This window comes from Corvus brachyrhynchos, unplaced genomic scaffold, assembly GCF_000691975.1.
Source record: "Corvus brachyrhynchos isolate BGI_N302 unplaced genomic scaffold, ASM69197v1 scaffold191, whole genome shotgun sequence".
In the NCBI taxonomy this organism is placed as follows: domain Eukaryota; kingdom Metazoa; phylum Chordata; class Aves; order Passeriformes; family Corvidae; genus Corvus; species Corvus brachyrhynchos.
In genome coordinates this window covers 1,127,448-1,136,746 of record NW_008236487.1, presented here as the reverse complement: position 1 = coordinate 1,136,746, position 9,299 = coordinate 1,127,448, and the positions used below count along the sequence as shown (strand labels likewise).

The 9,299-nt window shown below is 49.4% G+C and overlaps 2 protein-coding genes across 3 annotated transcripts in view; one reads left to right on the top strand and one right to left on the bottom strand.

Annotated features, from left to right (window-relative positions):
* Positions 1-9,299, top strand: part of CACNA2D4 (calcium voltage-gated channel auxiliary subunit alpha2delta 4) — a gene marked incomplete at both ends in the record, with an annotated part of 126,706 nt that overhangs the window by 87,684 nt on the left and 29,723 nt on the right. The window lies entirely within an intron of this gene.
* The window catches only part of LRTM2 (leucine rich repeats and transmembrane domains 2), a 27,508-nt gene that overhangs the window by 15,667 nt on the left and 2,542 nt on the right, over positions 1-9,299 (bottom strand). The gene's annotated exons all lie outside the window — the stretch shown is intronic.

Genomic DNA, 9,299 nt, shown 5'->3' with positions numbered 1-9,299 from the left:
AGCACCAAGGCTCAAGCAGAGAGTGCAGGGTGGGAGGAGCAGCCATGTATAAATAAGCCTTTTCCCTATGTTTAGAATTTATTACAGTGCATAGTGATTAACACCTGTTCAGGCTTTAATGCTGTCTCCTGCGCTGCAACATGCACAAAGATGGAGGGGCCTTGATAAACCCGAGATTATTTTAAAGCATGTCACATATATGCCATACTCCATAGATAGCAGCCACCCTGTGTGCACTCATACACGTGTTTCCAAGACTTAAAAGCAGCCACCTTCATGTACAAATGCACAGAGTCACCAATCTAGCTTACATTTACAAGTGTGTGCACAGAGTTGGGCTTGCACATGTGCCGGGGACTCGTCTGTAACCCATATTTATTAACCTCCGTGTCTTCACAAAGCTGCCTGCTTCTCCAAGCATAACATATGCCCAGGTGGCAGAGCAGTAGATTTGGAATACGTAGAGGTTCTTGGCTGCTGAAGGGTGAGGGTCAATGGGCTTCTGCATTTATACCTTGAAGAAGTACGTTCATGGAGAAATTTAAATTCCAAGGATCCAGAAGAAAACCAGTTTCTCCTATGCATCTACTGCCCATAAGAACATTATACCCTTAGTGATTAATATTCCACAGTCAGGAGAGAGCAAGGAGGCAGAGAGGATTTTTAAGAGTTTCTTTTTTAAAGATTTCCTCTGGCTTGTCTTGAATTCTGACTTAATTAGCAGTTTTCTTGTGGCCCAAGAGATGCCTTCTGCTCTGCGGAGCACCAGGCCAACTGCGCTCACTGCCAGTGCCGCACTGGGAACGTGTCATCTTGGGGCAAGTAGCACCTGCCCACACCTCAAGCCTCTGCAGAGGAGCACCAGATCTGTCTGGCTGCTTTCAGCCTGACAGTCAGGGATTTTTCCAGCAGCAAGCACTCTGCCAGACCTAGGAGTGCTCCCTGTGTGCCCCCAGCTCAACAAGAGAGGCACCATGCCATCTCTTCTGAACTTGCCTGGCATTGCTTGGGTTTGGGGGCTCAAGGCTGGTCAGCGCTGCTGGAGCTCTGAATGCTCTGAAGTCACCCAAGGGCTCCACAAACCAGGCATTAGTCTTTCTCATGGGCTTTCTAGATGGTTCCTTCTCCCTAGAGCAACATGTCAACTGAACGCCCTATGATCCATGGGGCACGGTGTCCAGAGCTTTCTTCCATGTGCTTGGAGTTGAATGTCTTTCCAGATTCTGGAGAAAACAGGGTAGCCTGTGGGGCTGGTGATGGCCTTTTCTTATTACTGTTTCAAATAGGACAGTAAAAGACAACTTTTTTAGTTTCAGCTCAAAGCAACAAAAATGAAATCATCCGTTTCTGGCCCATGGGCTCCAGTGGCCAAAAATACACCGAGCTGAAGTGCCACTTGGACATTTGGCCTGCTGTCAGACTCTAGAGGACTCTCTAATGAGGATTCCCCTAATTAGATTGAACAGCAAACCTTACTGCTGGGGGCAGGGGGAGGGAAAAAAGGGGATTGTAATGACTCTGCAGCCCTTGCCAGGGCATAAAATCTACAGCAGGCACTATTCCTGCCTCGTGCTTGCTTCTCTGTGCCCAGACACTGGTAATGTTTGCAGTATCACTCCAAAGCCGTAGCTTTTGTGGGGAAGGTCCCAAGGATCATGCTAGGAGGGCGGGGAGGGTTTCAGTTTACTGCATCCATGCACTGGCTTAGTAACTCTTCCCAATTCCATGTCACCTTCTATCCAAAGCTTGCCATGTGCTCTGTGAATGGCTCTTACCGTAGCTGTAGGTGGTGTTATTTTGTGTTTAATGGCCCCCAGAAGTAAGGCTGAGGTAAGAGCTGGTAGTGCCTCTGCTCTAGGTAGGTGGATAAATCTATCCCATTCTCCAGACACCACCACTGAAGCTGGAGACACAGGTGACTGTGTCACTAGGATGAGACACTGTCACAAACAGAGTCCACCAACCTCTGTCTGTGATTATCTCTCCAAGTCCCTTGCACTAACCCTTGGATCATGGCTGAGGGATCAGACTCCGTTAACAGCCTGGCTTATGAGCATTGGCAGGGCATGTGGGTGACCTATATTACAGAAGGGTGGGTAGCAGAGACTGCAACAGATGCCAGCAATAAATTATCAGAAAGTGTGCACAGACTTTTCATCCCTCCCCCACACTCTCCTTGACGGCAAAGTCCCTTTCCCCTTTCTGGTGCTGAATTGCTTTAGCCTTTATCAGAAAAGCAGCAGCATGAGGGAGGGCATGGAGGACACTTTAAGGCGATTATCTTCTTTCCTTCCCCTTTCCTTGTTGCTTTTAGGATTCATGTTTTATTGCTATCACCCCATAATGGAGGGGGACAGTGGTACCCCAGCATTTAGTGACCAAAGCATGTTGTTCTATGCATGCTCCTTCATCTGCCCTTGGAGGGACAATTGACAGCAGAGACTCATAATCTGTGTGGCCTGACTACTACAGCACGAATGGCTTTAGATGGCATGGAGACCTCACCCATTCTTGGTCCCCCAACAGACCTGTTAGTTGTGCAAATTATCGATCGAAAGAGGTCACTTTGTTTCAGTGGCAGCCCCTCATTTGTCCTCTCTGGAATGCAAAAGCACTCAGAGGTGGCAGAGAAGCTCAGCAGGACTGGAAAGGTAAGTGGAAAGATCCAGTGCGTGTCACTGCCCCAGTGAGCTTCCAAGCTAAAGAGCTGGGGGCTTCATTTGCAGCACTTGCTGATTTATTAACACATGTGTTCGAGATTCATTAGTGTTGTGCTGTCACAATCAATGGAAAGCACATTTTAAATTCATACGAGAAACACAGCTGCAGAAGAAATAGTGCCCTCTGACTTGCAGTGATCAATCACAGCTAAGCAAAACACCTCATACAGAAAGCTGTAAAGTGAGTAGAAAAAGTGTAAAACCCACTTGGTCTTGTAAGGGACTATGCCACATTCCTGGCCTGGTGTGAATAAAAACCTCACCCTTTTCTCTGTGATGTGAAAAGGTCAAAAAGCTTCTGATTTTTGGATTGGCAATGTGGGCACCTCTGAAGTGCAAATATGTTGATGGTAAAAAATGTTTCTTCCCCAGGACCCTCCAAGAAAGATCAACTTTATCCCCATTTTATGAAGGAGTAAACTATGATGCAGGTAAAACTGGCTGCTGATTTTGGCTGGCTGAAATTTCAGCTGCCTTGCTTTTGATAGTTCATCATTAGTCCACAGCACTTCCTCACTCACTCAGGATTTTCAAAGCTATCAAGTGCAGCGTTTGCACTTGGGCTTGTAAATGCTCTCCTGTCCTGCAAAGAGTATTTGTAGGCCTTTTCAAAGTGACACAGAATAAAGGATTTTTAGCCAGGTTTTCCTGAAGGCTTGTGGCAAAAACAGGAGAGAGGCCAGTTTTCTTGATACCTCATTCCATACCTTAAGCAGAAAACACTATTTGCTTCCCAAGCCTCCCTGACCAATGCACAATAATGAGACTGGGAAATTCTGGAGGAGCTGGAAACACCAAGGGCATGAAGCCTCAGCAAATCCTCTGAGAAATACAGAGCATCGGAAGGGGAGACAGGGAGGGTAGCACTGCTGGGAAAGACCCAGATTGCTGTGGAGATGTGGAATTCCTTGGGAAGCTGTGGAAGCAGGTGGAGAGACCGGGATATCCAACCAGGAGTGACAGGAAAGTCCCAGCACAGTGAGAGTGCGGCATATGGAGGAGGCCCAGAGCAGCAGCAGGAGGAGAGCTGAGGGGGCAGCTGACAGGAAGAAATCCAGCCATGTGTGTGCCAGCATCTTCTCCAAGTCTTGCTGAACGCGACAGACCACGTGCATGTTTCCTCCCTGCAAAACGGAGGCAGCTGAGAAGGGAAGCGGGTGAGGGAGTGGGAGAGGGGCTCAGAGGAGGGACACGTGAGCCGACTACCCAGTTTCCTCCTCTTTTTCTTGCCACAGGGTGATGTTTTTGTTGTTCTCACACCGTTGGCAAAAATTGGTAACCAAGTGAGATGTGGAGGGGGGTTCTACATGGAGGTTGAGATAACATTTTCTGATCCAGCCGGGAACAGTTGGCTGTGGGTGGTGGCTTGTCACCAGCCCTGCCAGTTCTATTCCAGATCCCAGTTTTTCTCTTTCTCTCAGCTGTGGAGTGAAGAGCCTCCTCTACAACTTTAATTTCCTGCAGGGGTTAATCCCATGGTCAGTGGTAGCTCAGGCCCTTAATCCTTTCGCTCGGTCCCTTGACAGAAGGACTGCAGCTGCTCCTGACCTGGCAGGTCTGAGGGAGGCACCTTCTGCTCCCAGTTCCTCCTCTACACCCCACGAGCATCCTCCAGCTCACTGGCATTTAAAATGCTGCTCTCCCCTTCCTGGCAAGCCTACCCCGGGGGTGTGGGTGGGTGGTACAACCAGGAAAAGGTTGCAGGGAGAGAAGACAGCTTGGTGGGAGAATCCTGGTTCTCTGGTCCTCATTCCCATCACTGTTGTGCACACAGGTATTTCCTGCACTTCTTGGTTGGACAGTGCTCTGAATCCCAAAGGATTCTCTTTCTTGTTTTTGTTCAGGTGGTGTTCAAGAAGGAAGGTATGTATGGGCCCACATTTGTGAAGGATTCTCTGAGGGCTCAGGAATTTGGACATGGCCCAATACCTTCCCTGGGTCTCTTATTTAGAGTCAAAGGATGCAGCAGATCTTTAAGAGGGAAGGTGCCAGCCTGTCTTGAGATAAGAGATACATTTACATGCACAGAATAGTAGAGGGAGGTGCATCAATTTAGCTGCAAGATAGGAAAATGCAGGTTTGTAATCAATATAAGCTCTGTCCCTGGAGCACTAGGCCAGATGTGTGCTGAACAGCATGACCAGACTGCCAAATCAAGGGGCTTCCAGATCAATACCAAGAGGCCCCTTTCACATCTTATGGGGGTCAAGGCACTTCAGCCATAAGCCTTTCTCCTTGTGATTTCTCATTCCAAAAATGAGGCAAGCTTCTGCAAGCCTGAGTGATCCCTTGCACACAAAATGCCCCACAGCTGTTTGTTTCCCATCATTCATGTCTGCATCAGCCCAAAAACTGGCTTTGCTTTTTTCAAAGCCTGCACTTTGAAATACACTGAGCCCTTGAGCTCACTGGTCTTCCTTGTGCTCGACTCTTGTTGCTCTTTGTTTCTTACAGTGAAGACGAGAGCATGGTGGTGAACTGCTGCCACCCAGGCTGCTGAGCAAGAGAATCCCTCGGATCCCTCCTCCTTTTGCTCACTCCCCATGTTGGCTGTGCTTCCCTGGGTGCCAGACTCCCAAAATGAAACCACTGGCTGCCAGGGTAGTGGCTTGTCACTCTGGCAGCTGGAGCAGGAGGAGAGAGAGACACTGGAACAAGGGAAGAACTTCGCTAAGGTCTCACGAGGCTGTGCCCTGGGCATGTCCAGAGGGGCAGGGACCATCCATGCCTGCACAGTGGTGGGGCAGAGCACAAGATGCTGGCAGTAAAAATCCTCTCAGCTCTTATCATAAGGGGATTGGCGTCCCAGCATGCACACAGCTCCTGGCAAACCTCCCGAGGAAAGGCTGGCTCTCATCATTCCCACACCATGCATTTGTACTGGACTCTGAAGGAGGCCTTTTTCTGCCTTAGTGTGTCTCACTTGGTTCCCACTGTGGCACAAGGGTGTTGGTGCTGTCTGCAAGAGCCTGGAGCTGTTCTGCTGCCCCATTGGCCCCCATCACCTTCCCAGAGCAACCCTGCAAAGTCCACTCAAACTGGATCTGGGCTGCTGCCTTCAGCTCCAAGGGTGCCTGCGGGTCTCTGAGACACAGTTACGCTTTTTACAAGCTGGGAACATTGCCCATAGCTCAACAAGATGTGGTGACAGCTCTCACAACCCAGAGCTCCAGCCAGGATCTTGGGATGCGTGTGGGTTAGCACACAGCCCACAGCCTCATGCTGCAGGGCTTGCCGAGGCTGAGGAAGGTCTGCAAATTTGATGTGACTTCAGTTCTCTACAGGGTTTGCAGGCACAGAAGAGACGCCTTTGTGGCAAAGTTCACATCCCATCAAAATCACTAGATGGGAGTGGTGTGGAGAGCAGGGCACACCTTCACCCCTCTGCCCCTGCACAGGTCTCTCACAGCACAGTCACAGCAGCACCACACCCTGCTTTGGGCAGCACTGGCTCTAGAGAGTCTCAGCAGGAGTGGGAAGGGAGCCCAAGAGATGAGTGCCAGGGCAAGTTGCCTCTAACAGCTCATCTCCAGACTCAGGGTGAGGTCTTCCTTGTCTATCCCTTGTGTGAGAGCATGGTTCATGGGGAAGAAATCTTCCCAGCCTCCCTGAAGGGAGGAGGAGCGTGGTAGCAGAGCATGTCTTCCAAGTAACAGCTTTTGCTTGCAGTCAGTCGAGAAGTTCTGACTTGTGCGGCTTTGCTGTAAATTTAAGTCTCAGTTCTTCCTGTGATGGGCATGGGGCATTGCAGGGCATAAATAACAGACAGGCTCTTGTTTTCCCATTCATAAAAAAATAACCAATTAAGTGTCATTCTCATGAAAAGAAGAAAAAATTTGCCATATGATAAAATAGGCTTGCAAAGCCGAGGACTTTAACGTGAGCTTATACTTGCCCAGCCTTCATTCAGCCACTTGTGTAGATGCAGCGCAGCACTGCTTACCCGACCAAGTACTGCTTCTTTTTTCACAGGACCCCGTCCCATACTCAGTGCAAAGGACACACGATACTCAAGCTAACAATGAGGATGCTGTAATAAATAAGGCTATTTTTGTATGGTCAGAATTAAATATTAAACCACAGTTTTGGCAGGAGGCCACAGTCTGTACATTCCTAATTTTGCGGGTGCCCAACACAAGACCCTAGGGGCCATTTTGCAGAACTGCTGAACACTCGCAGCTGTTTTCCAAAATGCTGGCAGCTTAGCCAGCAAACTGGTACAGCCTTGAGGACTCAATAGCACTGAGAGCCAAGAGGTCCCAGGCTCTGGCCCTGCACCTGCTGCTCCTTCCCTGTGTGGCTAAAAGGGGAAGTCTCTTTTCCCTTCAAAAGCCAGGAAAACAACCACTCTGTCTCTTGCCTCATCAGGAGCATAAATCCTCTATCATCAGCTACAAGGCAACTGTAGCAGCTAACATCTTCAGAACACCACAAGACAATGAATAGTGATGTATTGCCTGCAGGGCTTGCTTGGCAGGCAGTAAACACATAAAACAGGCACGTATTTTGCAGTACCCAAAAAAAAATAACAGCCCCCTGCTTCACTCCTTGAGCACCATGTTGCCAGTACCCTGGATGAAGCAGCTCATGGAAATACAGCACGTGATCCCACCAGTCAGGACTGCAACCCCATGCAAGTGGCACGCTGCCTCCAGTAGCGACATTTCCTAACTTTCAACTGCTTGTTTTTGCAATGCGAATAATATATTTCACATAATCCAACCCCTCACAGGTGAAGCAACTTTTCCTTCCATCTCTCGAGTCTGGAATTGAACTGGTTTCTAGAAAAAAATGTACATCTTCTTGCTGTTATCATACCCTCAGTCACAGAAAGCTTTTTTGTGAGCCAGCATTTTAGTAAAGCCACAGCAGGAATAAGGTCTGTGTGACAAGGTATTTCCCTGCAGCAGGAGGAACATCCCAGAACTCCCACTCCTGCTTCTTTCCACTGAGAGCTGAGCGTGTGTCGTGGTGTAGCACGCTGAAGCATTAGCCAGCTGGCAGCAGCATCCCAGTATGGTCGTTTGAGTTATGGTTTGAGCCACCCAGGACTGGGACAGTTGTCAAGCAGTGTAAGCAGCTGCTTGTAACCAAACATGGCAAGTGAAGGAAACTGCCTGCTCTGTCTTTTGAGTCAGCAGCAGGCAAGTGCTGAAGAGTCACCGAAGAACTAGCCAGAAATGCCCTCCCACAGGCTTGAGCCTCTCCCCATCCTGTTCCAGCCTCTGTTGCTCCCTGAATGCTCCTGCTGAGGTATCCTTATGGCCCCGTGCTGCTGCTGACCCTCCCAGCCCTACTGAGACACAGGTCTGCCTTCATCAGGCTTCTGTGGTGCAGAAGAGCCTAGAAAATCATTTCTGCATCAGGCTTTAAAAAAAGCCAGAGGAAGGGCAGGAAGCTGGAGTAACTCTTAAAGATACCTGAGCTGAGAGTGCACCTTGCTAGCATGTGACATTCAGTTGGCTGGAGGAAAGGGTAAAGCTATGATCTGGTATAAAAATTACGTAAGAAGGCTTCCCCCCTTTCTCTTTGCAAGCAGCTCCTTTGCTCAGGATTTACCATAGTTCCTCCAAGTGGACAGGATGCACTAACAGAGGCAGCACTGATGTCTGACAGGGAGACAACTCCCGCAAGCCTTTCGCTCATGTGGAATAATTCCCTTGCAAATGTTGTTTGCCCACAGCAGTTAGAGGAAGATCCAACCCCCCTGCTCCCCCAACAGAGCTGAGTGACAAAGCTCGGAAGAAAAATTGTTTGCAGTTCTGGAAAGGCTCTCTTCTCCTCACTGCTAGAAAGGTCCCTTGCTTTGGGACAAGTTGCTGCGTGCCTTTAAGGGTTCCCCTGTCTTTTAAGGGTTTCCTCCTCTAAACCCTGCAATAGGAGCTACTCCAATCCTTCCCCAAATGAGATCTTAATTTCTCTCTCCATCCTTGAGTGGCAGGTCAGACACCAGCAGCAGAGCAGTGCTGTATCCTGCTCGCTGCCATTCCCATCAGGGCTGTGCTGGATGTGGCACATTCAGGTTACCTGACAGTCCACGTGGTGGGCCTGGGGCCCAGCTTGGTCATGACCTGGTTGGAGCAACAGCTTCAAATATCCTCTCTCCCCAAATCGGGAGAGCTCCAGTTTAACGAGTCTTTCATAATTAGCAGGAGATGCAGGGACGGTAATAAACTGGTCAGGCAGAGGGAGGAGGAGGGGGCAGAATGCCCTGTGTGGGATGTATGTGTGCACGTGTCTGTGCATGCGTATGTATGTGCACACACACACACACACAGAGGCTAACGCTTACAGATACACCCCTATCCATAGTGCACTTCACCTCGGCTCATTTGGGGCTCATTCTCACCCCTTCCTCCCAGTCAGGGCTGGAAAAGGCTGAGAAGCTTCTCTGTGCTGTGTTTCACCCACCCCCCTCAGTGCTGTGCCTTCCACCCAAAAGTTCAGAAATCACAGGCTCAGCCTGCAGAGATGCTGAAAGCAACTTGGGACTTATTTTTGGCTCTGCTTGTGATTTGGCATCCTTCACTTCGTGTCCTGTGGTCATGTCTGTGAGCACACACCCCCACACACTTACAC